Here is a 16,081-nt window from a genome sequence, read left to right on the forward strand (position 1 = left end):
GTAAGAACCAACCGAATAATAACGTGCTGGAGTAAAACCAAAAACCTACGGTGATCTCAAATGTATGTGGTAACTGTTACGCATCATACGTGTGCACACACACACAGACACTCGGAACAAGGGTTTGGGCTGATAATGAGGAAGATCTGACATCTCATTGGGAAGTGATGTTTATTTCTCTGCCTCTTCCTCCCACAATTCCCCCTAACCACAACTCCCTGTGTCCTGACCAAGAGAGGGAGAGCGAAAGACAGAGAGGCCTAGTGAAGAAAATGGAGAGGTGAAGAAAGAGGGAGCAACCCACAGACCACATAATGGTTGCGGCATCAGTTATATGGCTAAAACACACACTGAGACAGAGCCTTCAGTTTGAATGGGGTGTGTGTGTGTGTGTGTGTGTGTGTGTGGTCAGTGTGTGTGTGTGTGGTCAGCTTGCCTTCAGCCAACTGTAATCAGTGATGAAATGAAATTAAGATACGTACTTTTAAAAAAAAGTATTTTCTGGGATTCTTCTTCTCTTTACTTTGACTTATTCAAAATGTTGGTTTTTAATTTTACCTGAAAGGTGCTGTGCTGCAGTTAGCACTGTCCACAAACGACGAGAGGGTGATGGGGTCCAACGTTTCTGACTGGAGTTTCTGCATGTCCTCCAAGTGTCTGTCTGGGTTCTCATCCGCCCGATCACCTCAATATTAAACTGAGGTTACATCATTTAACCAAATGACAGTGAAATGAATTTCTTCATTTTGATCTTTTGTTTTGCTTTAATTGCACCTATTAAATCTTTAATGCTGCAACATGTGGTTCATATACTTAAGGATTATGAAGCTAAATATAGACAGAAGGCTCTGCCCATCTTCTTATACCTATCCAATGAATAGCAATGTGTGCCTTTGAAGCAGCAACCAGGCCAAACAATGTTACCATATAACACCAAATAGCTACATACAACCACGTACAATCTGAGAGATTAAAAAAGGGCTTGGAGGCCTTTGAGGCCCTGTTTAAAGACTTTAGGAACCAACGCAAGTTTGTCCTCTTTGGCTTTGACCCAAGTTGATTGAATGGATTTTTTGGAGTAAGGTCACGTCCACCCCAGCCTTGTGACATTCAGACAACTTTGGCAGATTTATTCTTGCTTGAAACAGGTGTTTCCGCACAGGACAGTGAGGGACAGTGATGATAACGCCGCCAGGTATCTCAGCACAGCTCTTACAACACCTGCTATTATCTCTCTGTCCGTGCCCCCACTCGGCGCCCTCAGTTGTAAAGATTAGGCGCTTCTCTTCAAAGTCAACAGGTTTGAAGTCCAGATCGCAGACTGGTTAACAAGACCGAGCTGAGACGTCGGCACGCATTCCTCTTCATCCTGATTTGCACACAGCCAGCGTGTGAAGGTGAGTAATCCAGAGCCTGGGTTTCATTTCAAATTCCACAAAAGTAAATGATGTTACTATAATTAATATGTAATTAATGCACTTTTTTAAAATAAAGTTTTAGACTATATTGTACAAACTGTCCTAAAGAGGAAGTTCCTTTAAAAGCCATTTTTACACAATTCTCACATTATAATCCTGTGAAGTGTCATTTTGTTCTAATAAGAGAAAAGTTATTGATTGAACCTGCTGTTAACCGTGTTTGAGTGTAAACAGATGAGCGGCCCTGCAGTCTGTGAGCAGCTCACACTGATACAGTCGTGTGTTTTTGCTGCTTCAAGATGTTCCAAGGTGTTAATGCAGTCAACTTGATCTCAATCCAATAGTGTGTAGAGATTGTTGAAAGGCCCGATGCTGAACACTGAACCCTCCCTCACTGTAATCTGCCTGCAATTAACAGGCCTCTGTCTGGGCCACTCGATACACATTTAATGGAGCGACGTTGCTTCAGATTTGGTGCAAAGTATTTATCTTTTTTTCAAGCGGGCAAATGCATTGAACAAATGGAAGGAATGGATGTTATCACTTCTGGACAGTCCGCAGCACCAGGCTGACTTATGAAGTTCCAGGAGAAAGGAAATATTTAATAGCATTTATGGAGGAAAGTGGAAGAAACGGGAGCTGTATTCATGCGCTGTATTTACTGTAATTGCTCGTGCGTCATTTTCAGAAACAAAGAGTCATTCAATTCTAACTCTTTCTCCTCTTATTTCTCCTCTTTCACCCATTTCTCTGACCCTTTCTCTCCACCTCTGTCTCTATCTTCAGGTGTTATGTGTCCATTTCAAACGGAGGGCAATTAGGCCCTCAGTCTCATTAATAATACATTCCTAAGCTTGTTAATTATTTACTTTAATTGATGATTTAAGTTTCCTTCCTTCAACACAAACAGCCACTAGGGGAGACACACACACACACACACACACACACACACACACACACACACACACACACACACAAACACACACACACACGCACACACATGCAAAAAGGTCGCATTTGTTTCTCCTTTTGTGTTCTAATCCATCTCTGTGGTTGTGTGTGTGTGTGTGTGTGTGTGTGTGTGTGTTTGTGTGTTTGTGTGTGAATGGACCAAGTCTGTGTTTGTATTCGTAGATGGCGAATTGCATTGCGATGATCGATACAGTTGATTGACTGTAAATGAAAAGAGTGCAGCTACTAAAACTCCCGTTTTTGAGCTTTGTTAATGAGGCGACGGGAATATCAGCGTTCCTGCTACAGGAAGGAGCTCAGATTTAGTTATTACAACAAAGTCACAGGCTGATCGGGCTGCTCAGTCCATTGACAGGTGACCTATTGAAAGATATGAAATTTACCGTAAAAGACAAAAAAGCCCCCCCCCCCAATATCCACCCTCTCGGGTACGGCCTCTTTAGGTCAGACCTTGTTAGTTATTGGAAAGCTTAACGTTTTATTTTAGTGGTCTTTTACTAGGATCATTGAGGTTGGATAGACATGCTTTCCATCTGCACTCACATTTTCTGAAAACTTATTAAAGTTTAATAGATAAAAGGGAGAAACATGAGCCCATTATCATAATACACTTGTGAGATGGCAAATTTCCCAGCTGTGCCCTGTTAGGGGTGTGTGTCGTGTCCTGCAGAATAAGCTGCTGGCTTTCCCTTCCTCTCTTCTCTCTGTGGCTCTTTACATGTGCTTATCAAGAGGAAACCTTGGACTTTACCTCGACTTTCAGACCTAAATTTTTATCAGTAACACACAGAACTTGTGTAACATAATGCATGTTGGTCTATATTCTCTTCCCTATGTTCCTCTTTCATTTACTCTAACAGCATTGTGGTGGTATACTTTATAGATTAGACTATTTTAAAAAAAATCAAATTTAATCACTTCTTTCTGTTTGTACTTGCAGGCTGGACGTCTCTGAGAACTGTGCAGCTGGTCGGACTTTGTGTCAGGCGGCAAATGGCTGGAAAGTCAGACTGTTATCGTAAACGATTGTGATGCGTCGCTGTCAGTAACAAGGATTCATCCTGTTGTAATGCTGCAGGCTGACAGGAAATCACTGTTACTGCGGGCGAGTGTCTCCCAAACACACACCCACACACCCGCCGACTGTTGTCAGTGTTTTACCACCTGGGCTGCACTCTCCACTATTTATGATTAAACGTTGTGCTGCCACTCACATATAAGATTTTGTCTTTCTTTATTTGAGCCAATCACACCAAATGTGTGTTTAGAATTGGAACCTTTTAGATCCATGAATGTTTTGTGTACGTGAAAGGAAAATATTGATTATATATAGAAACTCTAAACTACACCAGTGATGTAGATGTGATGGGAAACGTTGAAAAGAAGTGTTGGGACATAACTGGATTAGCTTTGTTGTTATAGACAAACTGCAAAACTATATTGCTATGCTCACAGGGACACACTGAACAAAGAAATGCTTCTCTCATATAGGAAGTGAAGGATTGGAAACTAATTAACTTCAATTATACTTTAAAGTCTCCTATCGGAGTCCAAGTTCTGTTGACTGTCTGGTTAAAATGAATCTCCCAGCAAACACCCTCCTCTCGGTGCACACTAGTTTGGTTTCGCCCGGATAATTCACAGACAGGGCTGGTATGTGTGTGTGTGTGTGTGTGTTTATTTACCTGCCACACAGTACTATTTATTCCACACTCACTCCAGGGAATCGGTGTTTCACACAAGCGTGTGCACAAAATGAAATAATGACAACACACACAAACACACACAAATACACAGTTTGGTTTTTAAGATATATATGCACACATTGTTAAAAGCACAATAAACCCTCCCTCTCACATACACATGCAGAGATGCACTCAGACCCCGTGAGGCCTCCCGTTAACTCATGGTTAGACGTTTGGTCGTGACACGCCAGTGTAAAGGCGGCCCAGCGGAACCGATTATGTGCAAACACAAACAAATAACATCAGCCAGATGCCAAAACAGCATTTGGGGAACTGAACGGCAGCAAGAGGAGAAACTCCAGGAGAAGCTTTGTCCAGGTCCGAAAAATCAAACAAAGTGACAGAGAGAAAGAACTCTTTTTGTGAACTGTGTTCTAATTAAATGGATATGCGGAGACGGTAACAGGTCATAACTGAGTGGAGACCAAAGGTATACAATTCAGGGATGTGCATAAACTGCAAAGACATGTCATTTTTTTGTAACATTCAGAAGCAGTTGAAGGGAAAATCCAGGAAGGAAAAAGGGGTGTTTACCTAATTAGGGATATATGGCTTGACTAAATGCCAGTATGTAAGTTCAGAGGTCCACAGTTCACATGGACAAATATTGTTACACTTGTGTTGTAATACTCACCAGGGAGTGGCTGAATAAACAAGCTTTGAGCACTAAGCAATGTGGTATCACAGAAGTCCAGAAACGAGTGGCCCTGGAGATCGGTGTGGGCCCTCTCTGTCTCTTAAAGATTTCTGCTCACATTTCCCTCCAGCTGAACCTGATATTATCATACAACAATCTGTTCCCAACGGAGCCCTTTCCTTTAAACAAGCCCCAATAACAGTAATGCTTTAACTCCAAATAAAGGTTTGGTTTTTTGTCTCTTTTACATTAAAAATATGTTTGATCAACTGACTCATATAAAGTATGACAGATAAAGTATCATTAAAATGATTACAAGGCTTAGGAAAACAGTTCAATAGCACCGTACTGCTGATGGGTGCAGAGAGGGAAGATTAACAGGTAGAAATTTGAGAAGCGTGCAATTCAGCTGGAAGGACAAAGGCATATTTCATGGACACAGATGGAGGAAACATCCTCCAGTAATTGAAAAATGGAAAAGACTTGGAAAAAAAACATTTCCAGTGTATTTCTCTGAAAAAGGCTCACTGTAAGTTCTAATTTTATAAAAGATGTTTGAAGAGCAGGGGGACTCTGCTGCTCGCTGTCATTCCTGCCCTCTCTGGGCAAGCACGTGCGCACTCCTGATGTCTTTACCATGATGTGAAAGTGGAGGAGAGGCTCCACTCTCTCCGTGACTGAAAGTGTGCCGTTGTCCAACAGAATGATTGGAAGTGACTGTGTTGTTTTCTGCAAATGGACATAATCACAGTGCTTCACCAATCACAGAGTGAAAACTGCATCATTTAAAATGATCCTAATGCATCACAAGTCCACTGAAAGCACATTATGAGTGAGTTATAATTAAAACAACAACGACGGCATAAATGCACCATGAGCCAAGTCGAGTCACTCTTCCGCTCTCTTTTCTTTGTGCTATTTTCCACGGAATGACAGAAACAAAGATTAAAGCAGAGCAACATAAAACAACAAATAAAAAAATAAAATCCAGGTTAACGGGGCTGTGCAGAGTTTAATGAAATTAGAACCAGTTCATCAATCTGCCCTCCTCAGGTGAATCCAGGTCATGTGATCAACACAGTGGAGTAAAAGGGGAGACGATACTTCCTGGCGATCATATCATCGAGGCGAGCCGCTATAATTAGACCTATCAGAGGAAGCCTTTGCTTGACCAGATCCATACTCTCAACTGAGCAGATTAGTCATTTTAAAGACAGGAGTCAGCAGCCCAGGACAGCTGAGGGAATGAGCTGAGACAATAAGAGCTTTACATCTTCCCTGTATTATATTGGAATTAGAATAATGTCTCAAACTCATGCTATTTACCAAAGTGCATCTTTTTCATTTTCGAAATAACCTCGTAACCTCATAAAAATGGAATGTATGATTTCCCTCTCTGTTTCTTTAGACAGATTTTCCGACAAATGCACAGGAGATAAATTACAGCCTAAATACTGTGGGCACTGTTATAAGGGGCCTGTTCTGAAAAATAAATACATTTTTTTTTAAAAATTGGAAAAAGTGAGTATAGTATGAGTATATATACTCAAAGTATAAATACATTTAAAACACAAGCAGAAAATGTCGAGGGAAAAAAACTGTAGGCATGATAAAGGGAAAATAGAAGAAGAGGAGAGTAATTCCCTCTCACACTGACATCAGACTCTATACTGGGCTTTGGTAAACTGGACTTTAATTACAGCAGTGAAGTGATACTTGATCCAAACAGATCAGGTCACATTTCAGGGGAAGGGGGGGAAGGGGGGGGGTCCACAGAGTGGAGAAAAAGTGGGAAAACTGATGTATGAATTTTAAAAATAGAGGAGAAAGACCCTGGACTCAGAGCTGGAGGGGTGGCAAAAGGGGCTGGGGTGTCAGGGGAGAGGAAGAAAGACAAAACCCCAGAAACAAGGGGCAAAGCTGATGAGAAAGGAGGTGAGAACAGGCTGGAGAGAGGCAACAGGACATTTTAGCAACGTCCTCTACTTCCAGTAATGCAGCATATTACCAGTGCTGCATCATCCACTTTCATCTCCTTCCTTCACCGATGGAAAAACGGATGGAACGATGATCTGATGTGAAATTAGTGGCCGGCAAAAGCCTGAAAATTTAGTAATGAGCTACACACACACAGTTGTTGGAGAGGATAGAGGGAGAAAGCAGAACTGATCAGAGATTGCTTAGGAAGAAAGGAGGAACATGCGTGAGAGTGATGAGTGACTGATGGTTCAGCAGAGTGCAGTAGTTCGTATTAAAGTCTCCGGTTCACATGGTGCCAGTACCACAGGCAGCCTGGGAGAACTGTGGTGCTGCAACAACCCTTCTCTGTTCAGCTAACAACTACGGTCTCCACTTAAAGTCGTTTCTCTACTTAAACCTGTATTTTTTTAAATTTTTCTTTTACCTCTCAGATATTGGTTTAAGGGTCCTCTGATGTAAAACTTTAAGAATATTTTAACATTTTTAAAAATATATATTTTAGTATATTTTATAGAAATTTGGGCATCTATAAGTGAGGATCCTCTCTTTGTCTTTAGTGGGAAATGTGCAATTATGGCTGTGTACATCCAGTGGGGGGGTTGGTAGTCCGATGACCTCTTGGCTCCCTGATGTCACCACGTGAGTGAGTGTGTTCTTTTTTTGTAAGATGGTGGCCATCTCTTGGGTGTTGCTTTTGTTCACCAGAACGAGAGAGGATCCAAGTTTTACCTGTCTCCTCTTCAGTATCTCGTTTTAGTCCTTTTAAGAGCTTTACAGGCCCACTCGTCGACAATGCCTGGCTGGTCTATTCTGCTTCTTACTTATCATACTAAAAGAAGCACATGCATCCCCCAGAGCACTTACAGGTTCTCACTCACACAAGGCAACAGGCCTTCAGACCCTGTTTTTCTATCTCCTAATGCTACATAGTGCTACTTGAACAATACTCAGGAAAACAGCTCAGGATAGAGTTTGAAGTTAAAAAACACACATCTGCAAACATAGAGGGAGTTTCAGATGCTACATGCAAATTATTCTTGTTTAATTAAGAACTTGTGTCCGTGGGAGAAGTGCAGTTTTCTTTTGTAATGTAATCTGGCCCAATGTTGTAAAATTACATAGACATAAAATGCTTAAAATCAAATTTTATGAATGACTTCCAAAATAATTAAATATGCATTTGTGTGATTCTATGAACCTAAAATGAAATTTTAGGGAAAAGTACCATATCAAAATATGGCAATTAGGTGTTCCAAGCAAGACGGGTGGTGAGAGAACCTGAATTTTGAATGTGGGAGGTAGTTTGAGAGGTGGGGGCCACCCCATGGTAGTCAAGCAAGCAGGTAGGAGGGTGACTTGGGTGGAAGAGGAGGAGCTGAGACTACCGGTGGGTATTTTGTCACGATGGAGATACTGAGGACCTCAACTGATGATTTGAAAGTGGAGAAACTATTAAATCTGACAAATGTGTTTGTCTGTGCTGCATTTTATTTGCTAAGCAACAGAATGCAGCAAGCAAGTTTCTGAAAAAAGCACAGGAGTCATGTTGTAGACACGGCAATAAACACACAAAAAATATTTATGGAATTTTTCTTACTTGAATTCTGCATACAGGACCTATAAATACAGTGGGACCCCTACTTACGAATTTAATTCATTCCAGAAGTTGCTTCGTAACCTGAAAATTACGTAAGTAGAGACGTGTTTTCCATGTAAATGCCCTAATCTGTTCCAAGCCCACCAAAAATTTGGACATAATTTTTTTTATAAATCATAGAAATGCATCAAAACATGTAAAAAATACATGTTACAATTAGATTACCGCACAATAAATGTAGGAATTCAGTGCAAGGCTTCTCCAGGAACAAAATGAACTTTATTACAGGCTAATCTTACATTAGCCGTCATTACTAGCAACGAACATAAACACTTATTCTAGCCAATATTAATTAAAAAAAGCCATTGACAGGCCTTTTTTTAGAATTGGTGAAAGTGCTGTTGCAACTCTGCAACACTGGGATTTAAAGGGTTCAATCAGTCCCACGACGTCTCCTTTTTTCTTTTTATGTCCCTGGTGATCTCATTTGGTTCAATTCTTTTTTATGAAAGTCTGTGCGCCTGTGTAAATATTTTTTACACCTTGCCTGGAAAAACTAAAGTACACCTAAACACTACTGCAACTCCTACTAAACGCTCCCTTTTAATGTTTCTCCTCACCAGGTGGAAAAGTCATTGAAAGACGATCATGGCCCAGGCTAACAGGAACGTATGCTCATTTCTGAGCAACCAGACATGAACAAAATCCAACGCCACTGTCAGAGTTTGCTGAAGCTGGCATCTTCTTCTCCGTTCTATCACCCCTCTCTATCTCTCACGCCCTCCTCCACTGTCCCTCTGTTTGTGTCCTTTGCCCACTGCGGTGGTCTCTGGTTTCCATAATGGTTCCCAAGATGCATTGTGGCTTTGTGGAGCGGTAAGGCGCAAGGGAATGTATGAGTGTGACTCTGCGCATGTGTGTGTGTGTGTGTGTGTGTGTGTGTGTGTGTGTGTGTGTGTGTGTGTGTGTGTGGGCAGTGAGAAGTGATGCGGTCATTTCGACACATGAGAGGTTTTCCATCAGCAGCTTGAGGCAGAGTGAAGCGCTTCAAAGGCACTTACACATTTACTCTCTCGGACACACACTCGCAAACATACGAGAAACCACTCAAATTCGGGAAATTCACGCATTATGTATATTAGAGTTGGAAAGTGCTGCTTGCTATTTTATTGTATTTGAAAATACAACAAAATGGAAGCAATTTGCCTCTTTTTATTCCCTTTGCTTCCCATCTACATCAGCAGGTCTGATGGAGTGATAAACATCAAAGGGGTGTAATGTTTCATGTACTGAAATATTGTGTCTTGTGCACACACACCAAGTACCATTATACTGTGGGTAGTAGTGTGTAAATTAATTACACCTGATTTCTTTGGAAAAATATGACACGTCTGATGTCAGATGTAACGTGGACTTTAAACACTCATGCACAAGAGAACCTCTTGTGTTTAAAACCATATAAAATTATTTTTTCTGAAGGAAATTTCCTCTATGGTCTGAACATAAATCGAGCTCTTTGAGTGTTTATTTCATGTTTATTTCCTGTGTTCTCACTCAGTCCGGTGTTATGCCCCCTAGTGGTACATAAGGAAAAGATTTGGTTAATGTCAGCTGGTTGCCTACATGATGTGTCCGTCAAAGTATTTTAGATTTTAAGCATCTGCAGTCCAGTGATCTTTTGGAACAATGGGAAGCCTTTATGATTACACATATCAAATGATTAGGCAAAGTATGAGCTGGCCTAGATATATTTTCTGAGTGTTAATCTACAACAGCTTTGCATATGGTATAACCGAAAAAGACCATGCTTTCTGCAAGCTGGTTGCACTGTTGTACGTTTGTAGTATTACTTTACAAAATGAATTTCAGTGAATTTCTTAAGTATTAATTTTAGTCATTCTAAAAGTGTGGATTGGCACAGTTCCAGGTGTTTATCAGGTCAATAAGTAGATTTGAAAGTGAAAAACTATTAAATCTTAGAGTGTTGCATTTGATTTGCCAAGTAATCCTTAAATTCCCGCAGAATGCAGCAAGCAAGCTTCCGAAAAAAGCGCAGCGGTTCAACATTTCATGTATATTCAGCTGATTCAGCTTTATTACAATGCAGACATCTGTGTGTGTGTGTGTGTGTGTGTGTGTGTGTGTGCGTGTGTGTGTGTGTGTGTGTGTGTGTGGCAGCTCGATATGTTTGCCCAAACTAATTAAGGGCGAGTGGGCGGCCATGGCATCAATGGATGTGTTTTTAATGATGTTAGCAGAGGTGAATATGCAAAACGCCGCAGGGGTGACGATTTCATAGCGACAACTTGATTACTTGATAGATTTTTTATCTGAAGTGGCATCAAACATGCATAAATACTCTCATTTTAGTATGTGGGAGAGAAACTGTGAGTAGAGTGGAAGTCAGACCGATGTAAAGAGCTTTGCGATGAGCGTTTAAAAAACAGTCTTCTATCAGTTGATTTTATGCACAATTTTGATTTGCACATAAAACCTGAACAGAAATAAACCAAGCAAAAAAAAGGGGAAATGTGAAAAAAAAGGGTCATTGAAAGCTTTCAAAACAAACAAGGTATATCAGTTTTATATTAATTACTCATCTAATGTCTGCATGAATTACACACAAATATACATTTTTAATTGCACTGGGTTCTTTAAGTTTATTTCAGGAGCAAATTAAATCAAAATCTACCTTTAAATTAATCTTTTGAGTGTATGGCGAGTGTACTTCAAGGAAAACCCATGTTAAAGAATAGAGGTTTAATTATGATCAACTAAAAGAAGAAGAAATGTGATTTATTTTGTATCAGACGCAGCTGGTTCCTCATTCACACCCCACTTTTGGCAGCAGGCCTCAGAGGAAGTGTGTGTGAGGGTAGGAAGTCTGTTGTGTGTGCGACGGTGTGTATTATGGTTAATCTTGTGGTTGTGGTGAGGTACAGCCGTTCGTTGTGCAACTGCAACTTCTGCAAACCATTTTGTGTCACAGCCGTGATGACGCAAATGCATTTGTATGTATTTGAGAGGAAGCGTGCTTTAAAATACAATTGGACACATTCATTTCAGATTTGACAGGTGTGTATACTGGCGTGAAAAGGCCATTTTTGCTGTTACGTCCACGTGAAAGAGTTAGCGACACGTCTGAGTGTGAACTTGTGTCTGTCTCTCCGTAGCCCCCACCTACAATGTCCCCTGCCCCTGCTTCCCCCTCCTCTTCTCCGTCTTGTAATTTGATGCTGAAATATGTATCTGAGGATATTTAATAAATTATGTATCTGTTATTTACTAATGGCTGTATCGACTGCAGAGGCTGGCCCGCCTGATAGTGTGACAGGGAGAGGGAGGAGAGCTAACAGGGAAAAATAGAGAAGAGGGCGATAGTGGGAAAACAGAGAGAAAGAGAGAGACAAAGAAAGAGAGACAAGCCCTAAAAGGGTCTCAGGAGTCCCCCGGGAGGCCAAAGTGATGCCATCAGTCTCTCGTCTCCATCTTTGCTGCGTGTGGAGGCTGCTTTTTGTCACATCTGAAGACAGATAGTGATGCATGCCGAAATATTGCAGCCGGTTGCTTCGGCTTATTAACTTGTCAGATCTTTGTGGAATTAATACAGCTCTGGTGAGACACAGAACATATCTGAGCCAAGTCTGAGAGTAATATGTAGAGGATATTAGAAGTTTGAACATGACGGCCACGCGCCGTGCCTCTGTCTCTAGTCAAAAGGCTGCAGCTCACCTGGTTCCTGTCAGAGTAAATGGACTTGCAGCAAGCCAGTGGAGAAGAATTGAACATATGGTGCCCATGTTAAGAGAGAGCAGATAAAGTTAATAATAAAGCTACCACAGAGTCCTGAACTCTTTTGAACAGACACCTGCGGAACACAGACCAAGTGGGTTTATGAAAAAATGTTAACCTGGGATTGTCTGGACTCTAGTGTGTAGGCCAGATGGCCTGTTTCAACAGAGGCTTATTGCAAATCCCGACGCTTCAATAAATGAGTGAGTGATGGTTTAATCTTGGAAGGAGAATGAAGAAAGAAATGATGGAAAATTGAGAGCCCATGTCAGATAGCACTTTTTAAACGTGTGTATACAATGTTTTCGACTGGAGATTCAATTAAGAAAACTTCAGTACAGCAGGATTTTCTCAGCATTTTCTAATGCCAATTTTAACAGGATAAGTAAAAAAAGTAGATGACAATTACTTATTACAAAATAATAGCTGTAAAAGTCGATGCCCTCGTAACGGAGCGCGTCATCTGCATCTTTCTTGATACAGTAAAAGCAAAGAAGCGTTTTAGACTGATCAATATGCACTATGGGTAGTGGCGTTACTGTAGTAACATAAATACAATGGTTTGTAACGATGTGAACCACACAGGTAGCATGGACCTAATAAGTAGTGCAGCTTAATACAAAATTTGCAATTTAATATATAAGATGTACTTAATTTAAGCTGTATTTACACACATCAGACAAAAACAAAACAAAAAAACAGCATAGTGAGCATTCTGGAGTCATTTTGTGTGTGTGTGTGTGTGTGTGTGTGTGTGTGTGTGTGTGTGTGTGTGTGTGTGTGTGTGTGTGTGTCAGTATATGTATATGTCAGTATTTCTTATCAGCATTATTTTCCAAGCTCTGTGGCACCAAACCTGGGATCAATCGGCCTAGACCAGCAGACACAGTGTGTGTTTGTGTGTGCGTGTGTGTGTGTTGGAGATATATGAGTATATCCAAGTGTTCCTCTTTATATCCGAATGTACGTGCCTGTAGTGGAGCCAGTATTTGATCAGATAATATTGTATACCAGACCTGTGGAGCCTTGGCCCAATATGCATCGAGTGCATGACAAGACTATTCTTTGTGTGCGTGTGTGTGTGTGTGTGTGTGTGTGTGTGTGTGTGTGTGTGTGTGTGTGTGTGTGTGTGTGTGTGTTGGTCAATATATTTGATTGTTCCAGTAGCTGTCATAGCAGAAAAACAGTGCAGGATTCATTTGAGGGCCAGCAGACATGGAGACGTGCAGTCTGTGGCTGCACACAAACATGCAAACGTACGCATACATTGTTCTTGCTGTTGTTTCTATTTGTTTGCCTTTCACCTCGCATCATATAACTGTCACTGCTCACAATAGCCCGCCGCTGCAAAAACACCCTCGGTTATTCCCTTCTTCCTGTGTTGACTGAGAGTCTGAGCACGCACGGGACATTGCAGCAGCTCTGGTCGACCGCAGACATGCAGTTCCCTTCAACTGATGATGTTTCAATGCTGCGGCTGAACATATAGTGCTTGGTGACCACTCACCAAATTTAATGTTGTTCCTTTCTTCTATGATTCATCTAAAAGCAATAGTTAAAAATATATTACAGTGTAGGAATTACACACATTACACATTTCACTGTAGTCCACATTTTTGGCCAAATATTTAAAATGAATAATAGATACTCTACCTTTGTTGAGATAACCACACTCTTGGCATAACTAAAGAAAAAACACTGAAGCCGAAGAATGTCCCTTCAATCCAATTTAAATGCTGCAATAAAGAGGGATACCTCTATGATTAAAATCAAACCAAACAAGCAACCCAGATGAAAACATATTCTATATTCTATATTCTATTTCACATCGTCCTGTCCAGTTGGTTTCTATCCCACATTTGGCCTGTAGAGGTCACTAGAAACCAAATTCCCGCTGCTGAGCTGACTCCCCACACTAAGTTTACGGCAGCCGTTCCAAAGATAATATCTGCAACATGAATCAACATAAAGATAAACACACACATTAGTCTGTCCTACTAACAATCCTGTCTGAGACACGGCATTGTAGATGTGCAGGTTATAAACAAGGATTGCTTCATTAGAAGGGCTCATGCTGCTTGAGTGATGCAGTTGTGTGTTGGTGTTGGTCAACAATTACCAAGTAGCAGCCCTCGTAATATTAAAAGCAGATGTTAACAAGTACTAACACCGGGATATTCCGGTAATTTGCAAAGTCCTTGCCAGGACTCAGCAGTTGCTTCAGGAAATGTGAAACGGCTGACCTAAAGCGATTTATTTTTCTGTAAAATCTCACATGTAATTTCAGTCTACAAACTATTCTCTATCCTGATTTACCGGACTAACCAGATGCTCAGCACACATTTGTGGTTCTGAGCTGATGAAAAATGGAGATACAGGAGGGAGATGTATGATGGGAATTGTAGAAACTTTGGTCCTGGAGGCGGTTTTATTGGCATTAAGCTTTTACACAAGAAGGCTTGCACATCGCACACATTTTCCTTAATTTTAGCTCTATTTTTATACCTTGTTTGTGTGTTTGGGTAGGTCTAAGACTGCGGTGAGCCACCCAACCACAGAACTCTTGGCAGTCACACCATCCACTCAAACAGCCCTTTCACCACTGTGGTCTGTGTATGCATGTGTGTTGTTACGGGTAAACCTGCAAAAAAAATGTTCAAACCCAAAGCAAAAGCCCAACAAAGACAGTGGACCTGAGACAGAAACCTACGTTCTGTCCAAAATAATATATCTGTGTTAAATGTTTGGATTCAGGTTTATTAACATTAAAGAAAAAGCCACAAAACTCTGTGACTCTGCGTGTGTGTGTGTGTGTGTGTGTGTGTGTGTGTGTGTGTGTGTGTGTGTGTGTGTGTGTTACCAAACTAAAGATGTTTGTCCTAATGTGCCATGTTTTTTTACTCATCATCTCAGGAGTTCTTTCAGGGAATTCTCCCTGGTTTTGACTTCCCATCTTTTGACGATGCCCTGAAGAAAAAAAACATGTTCCTCCAGTAATATGGAGGATTCTGTAGAGATAAATGTATTTTGTTAGCAGTGAATTGAAGCAGCAGAGGTTTAAAAATGAGAATCAGTCAGTTTAATATTGCTCATTAAATTTCATGAGACCGTGTCAGGATATAGCAGCTAATCTGCTTGTTAGAAAGGCTGATAATTGATTCCAATCTTAGTTTAGTGGAAAAACGAACTGTTATTGTTATTATTCTGTTCTGTTAAATGCAACCTCAAACCTACACAAGTCTGTTTGTGTCCCATCAGTGCGTTTAAACTCCAGTCCAATCAAAAGCTGTTTGACAATATGATATCGCTGCCACCTGCTGCTCTTCTTTGTTCACTTTTCCTATAATTACACAGAGTGTTTGTGTGAGCACGCACTTGTATTTCTCTGTGTGTGTGTGTGTGTGTGTGTATATGTGTGTGTGCGTGCGTGCGCACGTGTGTTTGTGACATAATTATCGTCTAGAAGGCAGCGTGGCGATCTTTTGTCAGAAAATGGCCCGCAATTAACGTGGTGACGATCAAGTTGCTGCACGTGTGTGTAAGTTCCTGTGTGAATACAATTTCTTGGTAATTAAGAGTGAAGAGAGCGATAGAGGGAGAAAGAAAGACAGAGAGAGAGACTGAAAGAACAGATGCAGGAGGTGTGTCTACTCCAAATATGCAGAAAACCAATGCGTTATGCCGTTATGCACACCATAACACGTGTCCTATTATTTGAGTGTGTGTGTGTGTGTGTGCGTGTGTGTGCGTGTGTGTGTGTGTGTACTGCAGCTGAATTAAGTCATGAAACTGTGCAAGTCTATTATAAATATACTTTCTATATGCCTCCCTTGTGCACCCTATTCATCACACCAATGCTCCCAAATTCCACCGACAAACAACAACAAAAGCATAAATGAAAGAAAAATGGGCGACAATGATCCATTGGATGCCCTAAACT

The 16,081-nt window shown here is 40.9% G+C and overlaps 1 long non-coding RNA gene across 1 annotated transcript; it reads left to right on the forward strand.

The window, feature by feature from the left end:
• The first annotated feature begins 1,298 nt into the window (after positions 1-1,298).
• LOC115250745 (uncharacterized) lies at positions 1,299-3,607 on the forward strand. The gene is made up of 2 exons (XR_003889324.1): positions 1,299-1,397; positions 3,331-3,607. It is a non-coding gene; the product is annotated as an uncharacterized lncRNA (long non-coding RNA).
• The last annotated feature ends 12,474 nt before the right edge of the window (positions 3,608-16,081 follow it).

Source organism: Takifugu rubripes, chromosome 8 (genome assembly GCF_901000725.2).
Source record: "Takifugu rubripes chromosome 8, fTakRub1.2, whole genome shotgun sequence".
In the NCBI taxonomy this organism is placed as follows: Eukaryota; Metazoa; Chordata; class Actinopteri; order Tetraodontiformes; family Tetraodontidae; genus Takifugu; species Takifugu rubripes.